The 18979-nt window shown below is 39.9% G+C and overlaps 1 long non-coding RNA gene across 1 annotated transcript in view; it reads left to right on the top strand.

Annotated features, from left to right (window-relative positions):
* The window catches only part of LOC142046980 (uncharacterized), a 201748-nt gene that overhangs the window by 103336 nt on the left and 79433 nt on the right, over positions 1 to 18979 (top strand). Inside the window, exon 2 of the long non-coding RNA XR_012656095.1 lies at positions 10829 to 10933. This is a non-coding gene — a long non-coding RNA (uncharacterized LOC142046980). The remainder of the gene's footprint in view (positions 1 to 10828; positions 10934 to 18979) is intronic.

The following is an 18979-nucleotide window of genomic DNA, read 5'->3' as shown; positions in this document are numbered from 1 at the left end:
CTTCCCTTATTACTTCTTGATGTGACATTCAGTGAGTGCAGGGAGAATCTAGCCCATTGAGTTCAGTGGGTCTACTTGTAGAGTAAGATACTACTCAAACCATGTAAAGGTGGCAGAAAAAGGCCCAGAGTAATTATGAGAGTTGCCATTTTTTGCTGTGTATATATTTCTCAAGCTTCGTATGAAAAGTAAATCAGGGTCTCAGCCAGTATGTATTTGCCATCTCATAAAAAACAGTTCAGGAGAAGCCGATGATCTGAAACATATGAATCCCGCCATTTTACAACACTAGGTCTCCTCCTCCAGCAAGTGAAGCTTTCATTAATAGCATGGAGATTTAGCATGTTACATAGAAGTAATTAACGGTAATGTGGTGACAGAATGTAGTTCATAGTATGTGTAGTAAAAAGTACTTTCAAATTAATGAATTGGCCTGTTTTACTGTGACACTCACTCAAATCTCATTAAAATATGTTGGCTGATGGTGCATTTCTCAGACAACAGCTTAAGATCTCTTCTCAGTAAGTTACAACTCTTGGTTGGGTACTTTGCTCTCTACCATTGGATATCCTGAAATCTGAAAGAGTATTTAGTGGTAAGGAGAAGCATATTTGGCTTTAATTCAACTGAAAGCATGGAAGTTGCTTAGGTTGATTATTGCTGCAAATGATCAGCCTCGGAAATTCCTGCCTCCTACTGATAACTACCCAGCTTATCTTCATAAACTCTCTTGGCTCTTTTCTTCTTTTAATTTGTCCTGGGTACAGGTATTCTTTAATACAAAATTTCCCCGCTTTCAGCTAATAGTATCTCTGTAATTCAAACACATACACTGCTGTGGTTCATTTAGTGAACACAGAACAAATATAAATTAGGCAAACATCTAGTCTGAAATTTGGTATATTGTTATTTATTTATGTGTGGCCATCTAAGGGTATTATAGTTATTTTGGAAAGGAGGGGAAACTGGGGAGCAGGATATGGGAAGTGGGAGATAGTATAAGGAAAGAGGTAATTCCCATTCTGACATCTGGTGAATGGGAATTCAATAGCTGTCAGCCAGCAACAGAAAAAAGTGTACTCCCCTGTATATGCAATGAACTCCAGTGGCTCTGACAAATGCATCTGTTGTGGTAGGTGATGGTGTGGTCCTTGTTCATTCTGGTGGAAGGAAATTCGATAACTGTAAGCCACCTCACCATCATGTGCAAGTTTCATCCCACGTGCTGAAAATCCAATTTCCCTGATGAAAGTAGCTGTCTCGATTGGTTATGGTCATGATGATAGAGGCATAGCCAAGACCCAGCACACTAAGAAACTTGAAAATAATGATCAGGGGTAGGACCTTAAATTTGACCTAGAATTAGGCAGGGAGGTAATGCAGTGAATGAAACCCCAGGGTAATAACTCCTCTTTACTGTTGTTCAAAAGATGTTCTGATACGTTATGCCATTTGGAGTTTCTTCTTGCACTTGCTTTGAATTCCCAAACATGCTGCATATTATTCGAGCCTTGAGGTGACTGTGCTGAGTAGGTTACTTTTATATGTAAGCATATGGCTGCTTCTTTCACTTCCTCCACCCACAAACTATCTTTGGTTTTTGTCTGTGTTTCATTCATGCATCTCCAAAATAAAATAATTTGGTTGTTGAACAAAAGAATTCCTTGCTTCTTGGAGAAAAAATAACGCGATAATGAATGTATGGATCACTTTGCCCAGATCAGTCTCAACAATAAGGGCTCAGCTTCCTGGCCAGCTGAAGATGATTAAAGGTATTTGCGGCTACGGAGTCTGTGCAGAAGCAAAAAAGAGTCCAGAAGAGATCCCAAGATTATTACCGTCAGAGGTGGGCAAACTATGGCCTGTGGGCCACATCTGGCCCATGGGCTCATCCTGCCCGGTCCTTGAGCTCCCGGCCAGGGAGCCTAGCCCCTGGCCCCTCCCCCGCTGTCCCTCCTCCCCTGCAGCCTCAGGTCGCTGTGCCACCAGTGCTCTGGGTGGTAGGGCTGCGAACTCCTGCTGGCTGGCTCCGGATGGGCGGTGCAGCACAGGTGCAGATTTACCAGCAAACACAGGTGCCCTGGTATGGGGCCCCCCAACAACAGGGGGCCCCAGGGCTGGGCAGTAGGGTAGCTCAGCACCGGTGCACCCCCCTACAGGGGGGGAGCTGCACTGCAGAGGCAGGGCAGAGCAGGGAGGGAGGCTCACCTGCAGCCTCAGGGGAGCAGGCGGGAGTTGTGGGTGGCGGAAGTGCAGCAAACGCGGGCCAGAGGACTCAGGAGGAGCACAAGGCAGCCACGCAGCCAGCCAGAGAGAAGCGACGCTTTGATGGGGAAACTACCACTTCTCTTTGACCGCGTGGCTGCCCCTGCTCCTCCTGAGTCCTCCGACCATGTTCACAGGGACCACATTCCGAAAAGGAGTTTAGAGAAGGCGTTGGATAGGGGGTGTGGTCCTGGGGGCGGGATCCTGGGGGCAGTTAGAGGGTGGGGTCCTGGAGGGGAGGTCAGAGGACAAGGAGCAGGGGGGTTGGATGGGTTGGGAGTTCTGAGGGAGGCAGTCAGGGGGCAGGAAGTGGGAGGTGGCGGATAGGGGCCAGGGGCCAGGCTGTTTGGGGAGACACAGCCTTCCGTACCCAGGTCTCCATACAGTTTTGCAAACCTGATGTGACCTTCAGGTCAAAAAGTTTGCCCACTCCTGGTCTAGGTGATCAGATGACAGAAATCCTCTGATATAAAGGGTGCAACCAGTATACTGCCTTGGATGGCATAAAATCTCATTGAATATGTTGGTTGCCTTCAATAGCTTTTGAATGACATTCATTATCATAAATATTGAGAGAGTCTCTTTTGAGATAGCCTAGTAGAAATGTATTTGTTATGTAGGAAGAGAGGAAGGATAGCTCAATATTTAGGGCACTTGTATAGAACTTGAAGCCTGGTTTGTGGACAGTTGACAGAGGGAATCTATCAAGTTATGCTGCAGGGAGAGTCAGAGTCTCCTGCAGCAGTTTGTGAGGATGGGAGTTGGGGCTTGATAAGAAGACTTGGTTGAAAGTTTTTTTTCCTTTTGGGCAAAAGGCAAAGAAGGCAGACCAGGCCTTGCACCTTCTCCAGCTACTAAGAGGGAAGGAATGGACAGTACCTCAGGGAGGAGGGGCCATGCCCAGTTTAAGCTGTGTGGAAGATATTTTCTGGTTGTTTTGAACTTTGTGTTAATAAAGTCAGACCCTAGGAAGGGCAGGTATTGAACATATGAAAACCTCTTTTTGTGTTAAGGAACTAAGAGGAGGGAAACTGATTCAGCGTGCTTCAGAGCCAACCCTGGCCACAAGGGGGTGTTGAGGAGGCAGTTGACCCTATTACACAATTTGATACAAGAGTAATGTGGGCCATATATGTAAACTAGATAGATGCTGAAGTATTTTGTAGTCAGACTTCATCTAAGTATTAAAATAAACAGTGCTTCAGTAGTAAGCAAGTACAATTCCTACTGGACACTAATAACCACTATAGAATTATAATACTGTAATATAAGTGTTCCAGAAAATACTTAAATATATGGCAATACTAAATGATCAAAAGGATGAGTTAATGGATGGATATGGAATCATGGTACATTGCATTATATCAATATGACCACTCATTTGACCTGAGAAACATTAGAAATTACCCATTTCAGCTGAAGACTGAAGACTCGTAACTTAATTTAAAAAATATCAAATGTCTTCTTTCTATGGATGCCATAGACTGCTGGCTCCTGCCAACTTTTCATGTGCTGATTGATCTTAAGTCAGTGCACAGAAAGACAAGGGATGACAATAATTCATTCAATGAATGTGTTCATTCAATTGCCAGCAAGTTACATGGGCACAAGAAGAGAGGTTGAGAGAGAGAGAGAATGTCATGCTGGAGTTGGAACAGATATTGCCACTTTTGGGGGGGGAAATTGTTGACTAATAGAATTTGTTTGGGATCCAGCTGGAAGTTCAGCTGAGGCAACTGCTTCAAACTCACACTAAAATAAATAAATAAAAAATACAAGAGGCAAAAATCACTTTTTTTAAAAATAGAGGGATTTCAATCTGTTGTTTAAATCTTCTCTTATCCCCACGTAAGCATTTAGCAGCTTTCATGCAGATCAAGACATTTCCTCCAAAAATGAAGCATGGCTGTTCTATGTATGTTCATATGTACAGCCTCTGAACCTTTTACCTTTGCCTAAACTCCAGCATGCCTCTGAATGTTATACTCCATCTTGATCTCTCTCTAATGGGCCCGATGATGAGCTCAGAGTCTAATGTATGTTTTAATTAGAATTTAGTCAACCTTCACGTGGTTGAGCCATACCAATAGGTCTTAAAACCATGACAGATATATCTCCCTCTGAGTTTATAGCAACCTAATTAAAGCTTGGAAACCTGTAAAATATTTATGTTTGTAGAATGAAGTGGATAGATATAAAGAGTTTGTTAATTATATTTCATTTACCACATAATTACTCATTAAAAATCTATATCTTACATATACTTCCTTATCCAAGCATTGTATTTCCAGCTATTTATAAATGTTGCCTGATGGTGACATACTGGCCAATATTCAAGTCTGACTGTCTCTAAATGAGCTCAGGCATGACCTTGTGAACCTGGCTAGCTGCCTCAGGAATGAAATTTCACCTCTGCTGTTCAGCTGCCTCGTTTGGAGCTCAATAACAATTTCTGTGGAAATTTCAACATGAAGGTAAAGATAGATCCCCTGAGTCCCAGCTCTTGCCCAGATACAGGGTCACCTGTCCTCTGACAGTGTTGATGTCACTAGGCATAACCCTAGGTAACTTGGGTGGGTGGAAGACCACTAGTGTTGATAAAGCCCTCCTGCCCTAGGCCTCAGTAAACCAAAGCTCCTCCATGTTGAACTTTACTCGACCTAGAAAGCTAGCAGCTGCAAAATCAAATGTGTAACAGTAAGCTATCAGTGGCAGCGCAGCCCAAACCGGTCTAAAGCAGTAGTGATAAGGCCTGTGTACCTCTAGCAGAAGGACAAGATAACTTGCAAAAGGGAAAATTACTAACGAGCTTCTGCAGCCAAGATTGCGTAATGTAACTGCGCTTGATGTAAGTGCTACAGGGGGAGGAAATGGGGGGAGAGAAAGGGGGAGGAAGGAAAAAAGAATTTAAAAAGGGAAAAGCGGCTGGAGTCGGTGTGCTTGATTTGAAGCATATCAGTCTCCTTGCACCGCTTTGAGATCTCAAATAAACTTTGTTTGCTTCTCCACCCCGGTGTGTTTATTGACACAGTGCACATTGGGCAATGGACCCCGCTGTTGCTTCCCTCGGGCACTCTGTGCCGGCAGCAACAGGAAGAATAAACCTAAGGATACGTAACAATAAATGTCTTTTTTTTGTTTGTTTAGAATCATACCTTCCTTGCCAAAACACAGACCGAAAAGATTAAAAATGCTGAGGTATGAAGTATAATATTCTTGTATAATGCAGTTTTCCTTATCTATAAATCTGTTTATGGGTTATATTTATGTTGGAGAATGTTAATAATAGAGCTGTTTTAATTAGAGCTCTGCAAACCCTCTTTTACACTCACGCTTTTCCAGAAAAGTTTGCAAAAATTCAGGTCAAAATTGGGTATGGCTGCTCTCGATGTGAGTTCTGTAGCCTTTACAAATTGTCTTATTTAGTTGTCCATACATATAAGCACTGTATGGCCAGGATCCTTGATTGGGATTCTTAAGTATAACCGTAATACAAATAAATAACAATACATTTTATTATGTATGGTCAAACCATTGTTACCATGATTAGATGATGGATTTCTATGAACTAGGCCAAATTCTTCTCTATTACACTGGTAAACCCCACTGAAGTCACTAAGGTTATACCAGTGTAGCTATGGAGATTTTGGCCCATTAGAATTACAGGAAAAACTCCAAAGCCAAATAGAGAGATTTAGATATTGTCCTTATTTGTCAAGAGTTCAGGAACCTGAGTAATCTGTGGGAGAATGAGTAGCCTATGTATAAGACACAATTTGAGAATGAACAATAGTGAAAACAGCTATCTACCATCATAGTCTCATATTTGGGCTTCTGAATCTGTATACTTTCGGGGGAGGAAGGGAATTAGAAAGAATAAACTTTTCACTACTTTCTAATGATGCTGCATTGCATTTAATTTTGGCTAAAGAAACTTATTGGAGCTGATAGTATTCACCTCACCACAAATGCCTGAGTCCATGTCTGCTAGATAACTGCAGTTAGATTTCTAATGCATTAGTTGTTAGTTATAAAAACTACAGGACTCTGAAATCCAGGGCTACAAATCAATCCTACATTGCATTTATCATATTTTCCATAGCTGTCTAGTGGTTTTTTTATTCCCTGTGTAGTATCAAGTACTAAAACATGACCAGAGGCTGCACTTTATGGGACCCATGGTGTCTTCTTTGACAATCTGATTATTGCTGTCTCATGGCTTTTTAACAGAATGAAAAATAATCTTTTAATGTGAACAGTGGGACCTCATTCACGTAACATTTTCTTTTCTCCCAAGTATACGCCCACTTATTTCACATGAACATTAATGGTAGTTGTGTGCAAATTTCGAGGGGAGTGGTTACCAATAAAACTCATTTTAAATATATAAGATATACAACATAAATGGCATGGCTCTCATTTTCATAGCAGTTTTTTTCTTTCTTTCTATGCACTAACAAGTAAGCTGTCAAAAATAGGAAGACATCTACAGACTTTATCTGGAACTTGTCTTAGATAGTGAATGGAAATAGGCTTTTAATTAGTAAACAAGACCTACCAGTGATTTTTAAAACCTGGCTCCAGTGTTGTTGTTTTTTTTTATTTGATGAGACTAAGTGTGAACTGCATATCTAGTGATACATTAGATATAAAAAGAGCTGAGGTAATATATATCTATTTAAATCAGGAAGATGGAGTTAATAACTTTGAAGTATAACTGGGTTAGATTAATTTTGTCATGGACCATTTGTCTGGCTCTATGACCTGTATAGTAATATCATCAAAGTGTTTTTCTAGTCCAGTCTCCCTAATGTTTTCCCAGTCCATGTCTTGGTTTCTCTCCCAGTCAAAACATTCTAGTTATTGCTATTCACAAATAGGTGTAAGCACTGGATAACAGTCTTAAAAAGGAGAACAGGGAGATTTACGGCATGTGGAATTTTAACAAAGTAAAGACATTTCTTAATTATTGCTCAAATTTCAGTGGAAAATGCCAAGTTTCTTAACAAGCCAAAAACCAAACAGAAACCAAAAATGAATTTCAATATCAGCCTAGAATAAAACTGAATTATGCAATTACTGGCTCAGAGAGGCTGTTTCTTCCTAACCCCAGCCAGTTAAAAGTTGGGATACGCCCTGAAACATAAAGGTTTCTAGCATTTATATTTTTTTGTATGGGAAAAATACCTGAAATGAAAAATATGGAATGTCTCTGAGTTTATTTGTGTATACGTTTGTGGTGTTGTATGTACAGATTTATATGTAGTAGGTAAAATTTTCAAAAGTCCCTAAATTGCTATTGAAAGCAGGACACAGACTTCTAATTCTCTTAGCTATTTTATATGCTATATTTTATATTTTATATTTCACATGCATCCGACAAAGTGGGTATTCACCCACGAAAGCTCATGCTCCAAAATGTCTGTTAGTCTATAAGGTGCCACAGGATTCTCTGCTGCTTTTAGCTATTTTAGTAAATTTTACCCATAATGTTGTAATGTGTGTAGTTGTGTGTTTAAGTATCTATGTACAAACTCATTTTCTATTTATGTATATACATTTGATTTGTCCAATCTACTCAGAGTAGAACCACTAGATGCCAGTGTGACATAAGGAAGAAAATAAACCTATGGTTCAAGGTCTGCATCAAATCCAAAAAACATGAACAATTTTAGAAAAGGTATGGTGTCCGCAATTTGTTAATGCCCTTTTAGAGCCAGACAGAACCAGACTGATAAGAATGAGTCCTAGAAGTCCAGAGTTTAGCCCAAATGAGTTAAAATACTTTGAGGTGTCACAGATGTTCATAATGCTGGTGCTAAAAACTGACTGAGTTTTCATATAGAAAGAAAATCTTCCCCCACACAGCAGGAAAATCTATTTTAACGTTTTTGCTTTATGTAAGATGACAATTGCTGCATTCCCACTTTTTCTTCCTCATAAAAAAGCAGCAGCTAACATATTAGTTACAGTGTTGCCTGTCAGTTTCCCAACTTGCCTTTTCAGTTGGTCAGTCATAAACTGACAATGTGTTATTTTTCCTTATAAATGATGTGATACCAGCTTAATGCAGGAATGTGTCTCCTGGCAGCACGTACAGTACAGGCCTTATGGGTTCAGAGCAAGGTTTCTTTGAAATTCCATTGTTTTTTCTGGAACTATACAGAGCAAAAATTTGTGAGAAACATAGTCTCATGATAAATGCTGAATATCAGGATTAGCTTTCTGACAGTGAACTGTATTAGGCTCGCACATAGTGGAAACCCAAAATGTAACTTATTTGGGGTTTTGGATGAAACTTTAGTTGATCTGACTGTTGCCTTTTTGCATCTCCCTGGACATACCAAATTCTTTAAGTCCCGCTTCAAAAGTCCTTATCACAAACTTCCACCCCCTTCCCTGGATTGAATATTTGCAACTTTTGAATTGCAAAATTGAGAGATTGCTTATTTTTGGATGCAAAACTTTAAATTCAGAGCACACTATACCCCAGGGTGAAGTAAAATCCTCTCTTCCCACATCATTTACTTCATGATATTTTGTTTACAGTGAGGCTTTTCTTCTATCCCAGTCACATAACAGTATATAATTACTTCTGCCAAGATGCCCCACAGAACATAAATAATAAATGACTAATTGAGTGTTACTGTGGAGACAGAGTTTCAGATTGTGTACAAAACCAAAAAGGTGGGAACTTGCAAAACTGCAGGAATAAAAAAACTGAATGTAGAGAAATCAACAAAAATAGGAATTCTAACCAGGCACTGAAAAACACAAAATGTCTCATAGTATGGGTAGCAGGGCCAGCAGAGGGATCATGGCATAACCTATTCAGATTGATGCGAGTACATTAGAAAGGTGCCTGTCTAAAGATAACAGCATATAGAAATAGCTCCTGACATGTCTACGTACCTGCAGAGGAATGAAATCAGTTCCATGATGCTTCTTGGGGCACCCATAGCTGTGAGTCACCTTGATATCACCTGCCTCTGGAGTGAGGGAGTGTTGCCTGTGCCAGCTCCCTAACTCAACCAGCCTGTCAGCTACTCAAGCACTCTCCTTTGGGCTACACCAGACCTGGCTTCGTCCTGATGACAATAGATGATCCTCTGTTCCCAAGTCCTTTCAAAGTGTCCCCCTGGGGTATCCAGCCCCTGATCACTGGATACCCACAGAAAACCCAAATTGTCTATTCTCAAAGGAATAGGGTATCCCAGTTTACCAGTTTTACCTTATCTCATAGCTCCTGTATCACACACAACACTTGAGTTCAATTATAGTGAAACAAAAGAAGCTTGAGGCCTCTGAGCCTGAGCCAGCTGACCTGGGCCAGTTGTGGTTATGCCACATGGCTTTTAGTCCCATATAGAGGTTCCCTTAGTCTTTCTCCACCCTGTGAGGTACTGAATCAATCTTTTGTCTCTACTCACAGACAGGGTATAGCCTAACTATCCTATCATTCCTTTTCACTTCCATATACTTTCAATGCTTGTAGTTTGTCTTCCATGGTTTTCCACTGACTTTTCTGGATTGGTGCAAAAGTAGACAAAAAAATAAATTACATTATTGGCTAGCTAATGTCAGGTGACAATTCCTTCCCACTTTCATGGGCCACCATTGAGACATATGAGTCCCTGGTAACTCACTTTCACTCCAAGACCTAAAGGGTATAATTTTCAATATAGTTACGTTATTCCTTAAATACTACCCGTATACACGTCTCATAATGTGACACCTCAGCAGACACCTCATATGTTCCACTTTAGGTATAAAACTATGAAAGCAGTGTATTAGGTATAGTGGGTTTGTCAGGTCTGAGTCAGGAATTGCTTGTAAAGAATTGTGAAACTTTTGCCAGTGGGCACCAATAGGCCAATACTTACGAAGTACATAGTTACTTGGTGACACCTGAGAAAAGCCAGGCTGCAGTTTAATAGCCCAGCTTTATACATAAGAATGACTTGCTTGGGGTCATACTTACAGTATATGAGCCCAGAACACAATAGCAACTAAAGAATAAAAAAATATATACGGTAGAAAAATAAAGAAGGGAGAAGGTCAAAAAGACTTTTAACTTTTTAACTTCTGTGCAAATTAAGTAGTTTCCTTGCACATTGCTAATGGGTCCCTTAGTTGGCTAAAGCTTGGATGCAGCTGTTATGTAGGATTATGGATTTTGAATTTTATAACAGGGTGGAATGCCCCTGTAAGTACCAGTGGCCAAGACCCAGCCAGCCCTGTTCATTAATCAGATCCAGCTGAGCAGGGGACAATTGTTCCCTATAAGAGCTGAAGGAAAAGCAGACAGGGGTGGGAAAGAGAAGTTGTAGAAGTTGCGGGCTTTCCCTGGAACTAGGTAGATAGGCCAGAAGTTGAGAGGTCTGGGTCATGAGATGCAGAGAGCTGGGAGCAAGAGGAAGGCCTGGGGAGTGCCCCTGTGGCTATTGTCCTGTACAAGGGGCAGGGAGCTGGGGAAAAAGCATGGGAGGGATGTGAGACTTTTATTAAGCCCAGCATGGGCAGACATTTTCTGTGTTATTGCTCTGCTTTGTTTGGTCTCTAGGAGGTGACTTCGGCAGTAAACCCAAGAGCCTTCCAATCTGAAGGATGACTGAGGCTGATGAGGAGCCTGGAGTCAGGGAAAGTGGTGAAGCTTGAACCTTTTGAAGTATGGTATTGCACTTTTGAGGTGTCCGTATTATTAAATTAACCTGTGATATAGGTGTTACTAGCCGGTACTGGCTGGTGTATATGTGTGTAATTCCACCGCACTCTGCAGATGGAATGTCAAATCTTCTTCCGTGTTTGTGATTGTTTCATTCTAATGGCCTACTAGGAGCAAATAGCAAATGGATATTCTCCTTTAGCTTGGATGTTGAAGAATTGTATGCATAGGGGGTTTTGTTTGTCTTTTTGGGAGGGGAGTAGGGGTCTCTAAATACAGCTGTATGAGTAGCTGTCAGAAAACAAAATGATGCTCATCTTACTCACTTTAAGTTTGCAAAACTTCAGAGGAAAAAATCCAGTGACTGGTAAATCAGTTTTAATTTGATAGACATTTCCTCAAGGCTTAGGTATATTGTTTTTTCCCAGATGGCAAAATATTTAATGCAGCCTCTCTTGGTATTTTATATCAATTTCAAGCTGAGTTTGAAAAAGATCAAGTTCCCTGATATTTATTCAGGCTTCCAGATTGGCAGAGACTACTCCCATTTGTTTTCTCAGGTCTCTGTCAGAGAGAGGGGAAAAATGTACATCCGAAACATGGCATGAATGGCAGACTTTGTGCAGCCATTACCAAGGTTGTAACATAGGGAACAAGTCACTGGCTGTCCCTCCCTGAATGAGATCATACATTGTGTATGTTGGGGGGGACTGAGGTTATTGGCATTGGGGGAGCAGTAAGTTCTGTCACAGAGCCTTCTGGGAAAAAGGAGGGTTGTGTAGGAATGGAGAACTGTTGCTCCTGGAAGTTTCCCTAAATTTGGATAGTACTGATAAACATCCACACTTGTAGATGTTTATCCAAAGTGATGCATGCTTTGAAGCCTCAGTACCAGTAAAATGCATATTGAAATATTAATGTGTCCTTTTATATGTAGTTTAGCTTTTATGAGGCACTGCTTTACTTCATGTACTTTCATGGTAAGTTTTCAATGGGAGGTCAGTTTATGGAGTGCTGCCATGGGATTGGCAAGACAAAGCTCCATGGATATATAATTGGAGAACACACACAAAGGGAGCAAAACTTTGAAATGACAATCATGTAGGTGTTTATTGTGATATACCAATGGCTTGGTTGTATACTGTGTTATAGCAATTGAAGTTGACTTACTGTAGTAAATCAAATCCATGCCCACACACTCAAATGCCCAAACACGTATTTTTCTTCTATTTCTTGCTTTCTTCTTTACTAATTTTTAGTTAAAATGTCTTTGTTGTCAGTGCATTGGAATGAAAATAAAACGTATCAAGACAGTGAGCACCTGGCCCTGGGGCATGTTCCTGCTCAGTACAGACACTTTCAAACAAAAAAGAATAATTTTTGTTAATTAAAGATAAAATAGATGTCTCTGGTGTAAGTACACAGTACTGAAAATTAAGTTCATCCCCTCACCATAGACATGCAAAGAATTTAAGAATAACACCTACACAAGCTTTCTGTTCCTCCTTAACATTTTCTATTTACAAAAAGTCTACTTTAAATTGTAAATGCTCCTGCATACATGGAATCATTCCAGCATCATTTACAACTTGATGTAAGGGATGATTCCTGCTCCCTTGCTGTAAAGGATGATTTCTGCTCCCGTCTGCATGAAGCATACAAACAAATGCAGTGTAATCAGTGTTATGCTATATTCCTTTAGTTAGCATTTGTCTTACACTACTGCTTAAGTCAATGTAGCTTACATTGCTCAGGGGCGTGAAAAAGCCACCCCCTTGAATGACGTAAGTTACATGAACTTAAAGCAGTGTCTACATCATGCTATGTTGGTGGGAGGTACTCTCTTGCTGACTTAGCTTCCACTTCTCATTGAGGTGGCATAATTATGCCACTCTCTCGTTGGCATAACCGTCTTCACCACACATGCTACAGTGGCGCAGCTGCACCAATATAGCAAGGTAGTGTAGACTAGCTCTTAAATACAGCTAAGAAATCCCATCAGTCACTGAAGTATCAGCCTCCCTTGATACAAAATATTAATGAGGGGAAAAAACCAGTAGCATACTTTCTTTTAATGTCCTTCTCCAGCTACCCAACAACACAGTTAGCTTCCGTAATTGTAGCACTGAGTCGCACAATTCCTAACACTGCTGAAATAAATTTGCAAAAAAAAAAAAGCTTGATTTTTTAAAAGTTATTACATTTCTTTTTTTGTGTTGTGATTTTTTTAAATTTTTTTCCTGATGATGTGTTGCAGTCCACCTGGTCTAGGTTATATATAAATCACACTGTCATGCTAATGTCTAGCGACTGTGTAACACTGATATCTCAGAACACAGCAAATCTATGATTATAGTATAAAACAGTAGGGAGAAGACAAAATCATGCTGCTTCCACTTTTTCTTTCTTTGATTCAAATCTTTTTTCCTCAAATATTTGACTATAATAAATTTGATAAACCAAATAAACTGCATTTGAAATTTCACATTAACTAGCAGAGCTATTTTGTCTGGAAATATAAGACCTTAGATAACTAAATAAATAAAATATTTTTATTTTACTTTTGCAATTTCAAAATAATATGATATCTCATTCTCCCTGAAGTAAGAACTATCTCACTGCTCAAGTAGCCCTATGGATTTTGGTGGGACTTTCTGAGGAGTAATACACTACTTTTACTTTGAGTAAGGGTCTGATAAGCTTGCTCCGAGGAACTGAATTTTAAACATAATTCTGTGCTTAATCTGCATGCAAGTATTGTGACTACGTGCACAAATTTGGTAAATATGCATGCAAATTACTACACTTGAACATGTAATTACTTGGTTTACACAAACAATTGCAGTGATTTATCTTAGAAAGGAGATGAATAAGAGGGGATATGATAATGTGTTCTCCCTGTCTGATAACACCACAGTCTGTGAAATTAAAAGGCAGACAATTCAAAACAGATACAAGGAAATCACTTTTTCACACAACATAATTAGACTGTGGAACTCACAGCCACTGAAATAGGCCAATAACTAAACGTGATTCAAAAAAGGGACAAGAGTATCTAGAGTCATGATAACAAACATTTTGTGGAAGGGATATTAAACCTTCAAGACTGAAGCTAGTCTCTAAGGAGGGTGGCATATTATCCCACATCTACCTATTGCTGGATTCTTACACCTTCTAAAGCACCTGTTGCTGGCCACTGTCAGAGACAGATTACTGAACTAAATGGATCTTGGGTTTGATCCAGTATAGCAGTTCCTATGTTCCCAATTAGGCATATAGTTTAGGCCCTTATTTTGCATGTATGTCAACACAGTTAAAAATCAGGACCTTGGATCAAGGACTGGAACTTGTGTACTAGTTTGGGAGCCCCTCATTACTAGACTATAGAGTTATTCTCACTCTCTCTTTCTGGTTCATGGAAAGTGAAACAGCTTCATCTACAGATACTATGACAGTTCCACGCAGAATACCCCACAGTCTAGTGTTAGAGGACTCACATAGGAGGAGTGGGTTCATGTCCCTGATCCAAATCAAACAGAGCGGGGATTTCAGCCCAGCTCTCCCATATCTCTGGTGATGGTCTAACCACTGGGCTATTGGATGTAAAGGTACCTGCCCCTTCTCGTCAATGTCTTGTGAAAAAGTGCTGTCCTGGCTGAGGCGCGTAACTTCAGGTGAGGGTTCACAGAGGGGAATCACAAGTTAATTGTCCAACTCCCTTTGACGGGCAAGGCTTAGACCTCACTCCTCTCCTTAGGCATACTCCCACTCAGCTTGCTAGCTCTCTGAATTCTGTTCTTAGACACCTAGCTGAGGGGAACTGGGGCCTCTAACTCAGGGCTGAGGAGTCCACCGGGAGGCATGATGCTGAAAGTAATGGAGTCTAAGTCCCCTTTGTGGATCTAGCCCTAGATGCCTAAGTCACTTTTGAAAATGGAATTTAACCGTCTAAATCACTTAGGCCTTTCAAAGCTGAGTGAAGCAACATCTGAATACCTTTAATCATTTAGGCCTTTATGCCTTAGGTCTTTCCTTCTCTGACTGGAAAAATACTACTTCCAGATCTCCTCTTTATTTCAACCAGCTCATTCTCCCTGCTCCTTGCTCAGTCAGTCATTTTGGTCTTATCTTTAGCTAGTGGTTAAGAAAACTGTTCTGTCAGATACTGATCAGCCAGCAGGGAATGCTTAAAGCATCAGATCCACAGCACCTCCTCTGCATCACAAGAAACAAAATGCATAATTCTCCCAGCTAGCCTCCTATAGCCTGAGAGGGCCTGGGATTCAAAGATTATTTGAACTATCCTAGATGACAGTGCAACATCCTGCCAAGACACCATACTAGGCAGCTGTTCTAAGGATGTTTCCTCCTCTTGATTTTTAATTCTTTTAACTCTAACAAGGCTCCGAGTCTATGTGTCTTTGCTGTCTCACTCATGCTCTCTTTTTCTTCCCCTTTCTTTCCCTCCCCCCCTCCAAGTCCAAAGGCTTGCTGATATGCATAATATACCTTTCTTGGTTCACAGAGCAATACAAAGAAAACCAATCAAACAAAATGTGTGGTTAAATGGATTAGATTTATTTGGTGATGTTAACAATATGTTTCATCTTAACCTGGAATGAGTGAACATCAAAAGAATAAGGGGTCAATTTGGTACAGATGTCTGAACATATTTAGAATGCTATATATTACTATACCAAATGCTCCCACTGAAGTGTTTGGGGGAGAGGGTAGTTTGGTAAAGACAGGTGTGTAGAAGGCTGGATTGAAGGGTTCAGAGTTAAGATTGTGATGCACAATCTGTGGTGTGCAGTAGTTCTGCTAATGGTAAGGTATGTGACTGGGATGGAGGAGTATAGGGTGTGTACCCTTATGTAGCTTAATTTTAGTCACCTTGATTTTGTGGGTTTCTCTCAGGTGTGTGATGTGTGTAACCATAAGTGCTTCACAACAAAATAGGGTGTGTATTAATTATATAAAACTTTCAGTTCAGAAATAACATGGCTCACAAAATTTTGGGAGGAAGGTTTGAGCTTTTGAGACAAGTCTGACATTAAAAACTAAGGCAGCAGTATTTTTTTAAAATGATCATAAAGCCCTTTCCTGTATAATTCCTGAAGGTCCTACTTTGTATTAATATGTGAGAGAAGAGAATGGGGAAGTGACTATCAAAGAGTTATAGAGTGAAAGAAAGGCCGTTTAGCTAAATGAGACTCCAGAAAGCCCCACCATTCATACAGTTTAGCTTTGCCTTAACAGTCTCTGGGGAAGTTCTGGAAAAAACTATTAGTTTAATAGCAACCTTATCACAAAGAACCAGAGCAATAATCTGAAAGAAAAGCCAGAGCCAGAACAGCTTCTTGCAGGCAGGGGAAGGGGAAATTGCTTCTTCAGAAAGGGGAGAGTAGAAAATTGCAGGATGCTTTCAAGGAAACAATTTTTTTAAAAGTTGTTTTTGAGTGGTAGTAAGTACTTTATTTCGATGTAAAATGCCATGTGCTGTATGTTACTCAATGCAAACGTATTCCCATATGTAATAACAGACCCTATGAATAATGGCATACAGGGATATACAAATATCAAATATGTATTTGGTAGATACATCATGAGATTTACAGCTATTAAAGTTTGTTACTGTATTTGTGAATGCTTCCAAAGGGAGTTCTGCAGAGTCATTACAATAAAATGCAAACAGCTCCATTTTATTTCCATTTTGGAGACTGGTTCAGGCAAAATAAGAACTTGCTCAAATGTTTGCCTATCCACTATGCCAAACTACATGCAAATCAGTTTATGTAAGTCCCTCTCCCCTCCTCTTTTGTGGTCTCTATGGTGGGCTCTCCTGCTGCTTAAAACTTCCCATGTCCAGAGCACAGAGTAAAATATATATCAGGATCCTCAATTAAATTCTAATAATATTCTCAGTAACTAATATGGATATCTTTTGAGGATCTCAAAGCACTTTGATAACTTAATTGGATTAAACTTTTCTCTCACCCATATAAAACTGATATGTAAGTATTGTTATCCCCATTTTGATCATGGGGGAAAGGGAATAGAAAAGTGACATGGGCAAAGTCACGCAGCAAATTTGTGGTTGAGGTAGGAATAAATCCAAGAATTCCTGGTTAGAACTGGGTGAATAACTGATTTTATGATCCATAGGCAGTTCCGAAAAATTGGAGCAGGGGGAGGGGGGGGAAATGGATCAGACTGAATCTGAACATGGAGAAAAAGTTCTGAGAATTGGGAGAAATGCATAATTGAATGACAGATTTGAACTTTCAATAACTGATTGCATGTTCAGTGCATAGCTAACCATATGAGAATAGAAACACATGAATTACAGGGACAATCACAATAATTGCATGCACAAAATAGAATTGCACATGTGGTCAAACCCTATGTGTTGTAAGCTTGCCTTTGAAGAATAAATGCTGCCCAAAATATAACAAACATTACTATGTATTTTTTTAGATAAAAATATTAGTTAACTAATGTATGCTCACAGAGCATCATATCTCAATTTCTTGCATCTTTTCTCGATGCATCAAGCATAAATTACTGCTGAAGGTAAACTATTGGATTAGATGGACCAGCTGTCTGATTAAAATATCAGTTTTAATATAAAGAACTGAACAGTTATAGTTCAACTTGCAGGTAGCTTTTTATAATAGTCTTTTCTAGTGTTGCCAGTTTAATTTTTGTTCTTTCAGTAACATCCAGCCAAGAGTTATGTCTTCCTCATTGCTGGACATGGTCAAACTATTGCCCTTTTTCCATCCAATTATTGCAAAAAATGGAATAAATCTTGATGTTCTTCATTGAAGCAAAACGCTTATTTGAGTTACAGGAGTTTTGCCTGAGAAAAAACTTCAGGATTTGGCCCATCGACTTCTGAAGGCCATGCTATCCCTCACTCTCACAGATCTTGGGAGACAGACCTGTCCTCACTTACAGACAACCCACCAACCTGAAGCAAATACTCACAGCAACCCACACATCACTGAACAAAATCACTAACCCAGGAACCTATCCTTGCAACCAAGCCGATGCCACTCTGTCCACATATCTATTCATGACTCATCATAGAACCTAATCACATCAGCCATACCATCAGGGGCTCATTCACCTGCACATCTACCAATGTGATAATATTCCATCATGTGCCAGCAATGCCCCTCTGCCATGTTACATTGGCCAACTGGCAGTCGCTACGCAAAACAGTTAATGGACATAAATCTGACATCAGGAATCATAACACTCAAAAACCAGTAGGAGACACCTTTAACCTGTCTGGTCATTCAATACAGACCTTGGATGGCATTTGCAACAGAAAAGCTTCAAAACAGACTCAATGAGAAAACTGCTGGAGCTGGATTGATATGCAAACTAGATACAATCAATTTAGGCTTGAATAGGGACTAGGAATGGCTGAGCCATTACAAACATTGAATCTATCTCCTCTTGTAAGTATTCTCACACTTCCTATCAAACTGTCTGTACTGGGCTATCTTGATTATCACTTCAAAAGTTTTTTTCTCTTACTTAATTGTCCTCTCAGAGTTGGTAAGACAACTCCCACCTTTTCCTGCTCTCTGTATGTGTATATATATCTCCTCAACATATGTTCCATTCTATGCATCCAAAGAAGTGGGCTGTAGCCCATAGAAGCTTATGTTCAAATAAATTTGTTAGTCTCTAAGGTGCCACAAGTACGCCTGTTCTTTTCGCGGATACAGACTAACACGGCTGCTACTCTGAAACCTTAAGAATCAAGCACAGTTCATTTCATATGCAAATTCAATCACCAGTTGTTTTTTTAAGTCTTGGAAGACTTCATGTATATGTCAAGACCAGTTGAACTATCTCTAATATTCAAAATGTATCAGAACTAATTTTGCAAGACAGATGGAAGATTTAAAAGGGAGGAAAAAAGGGAAGGGGGAAATGAGTCTTATGATCTAATTGAGTTTTAGAAGCCTAAGATACCTTAATATACCTGTAAGTGTGTGAATGTCCTGGTACCCTGTTATACAAAGGGGATGC

This window comes from Chelonoidis abingdonii, chromosome 6 (genome assembly GCF_003597395.2).
Source record: "Chelonoidis abingdonii isolate Lonesome George chromosome 6, CheloAbing_2.0, whole genome shotgun sequence".
In the NCBI taxonomy this organism is placed as follows: domain Eukaryota; kingdom Metazoa; phylum Chordata; order Testudines; family Testudinidae; genus Chelonoidis; species Chelonoidis abingdonii.
This window is presented reverse-complemented; position numbering and strand designations above follow the sequence as displayed.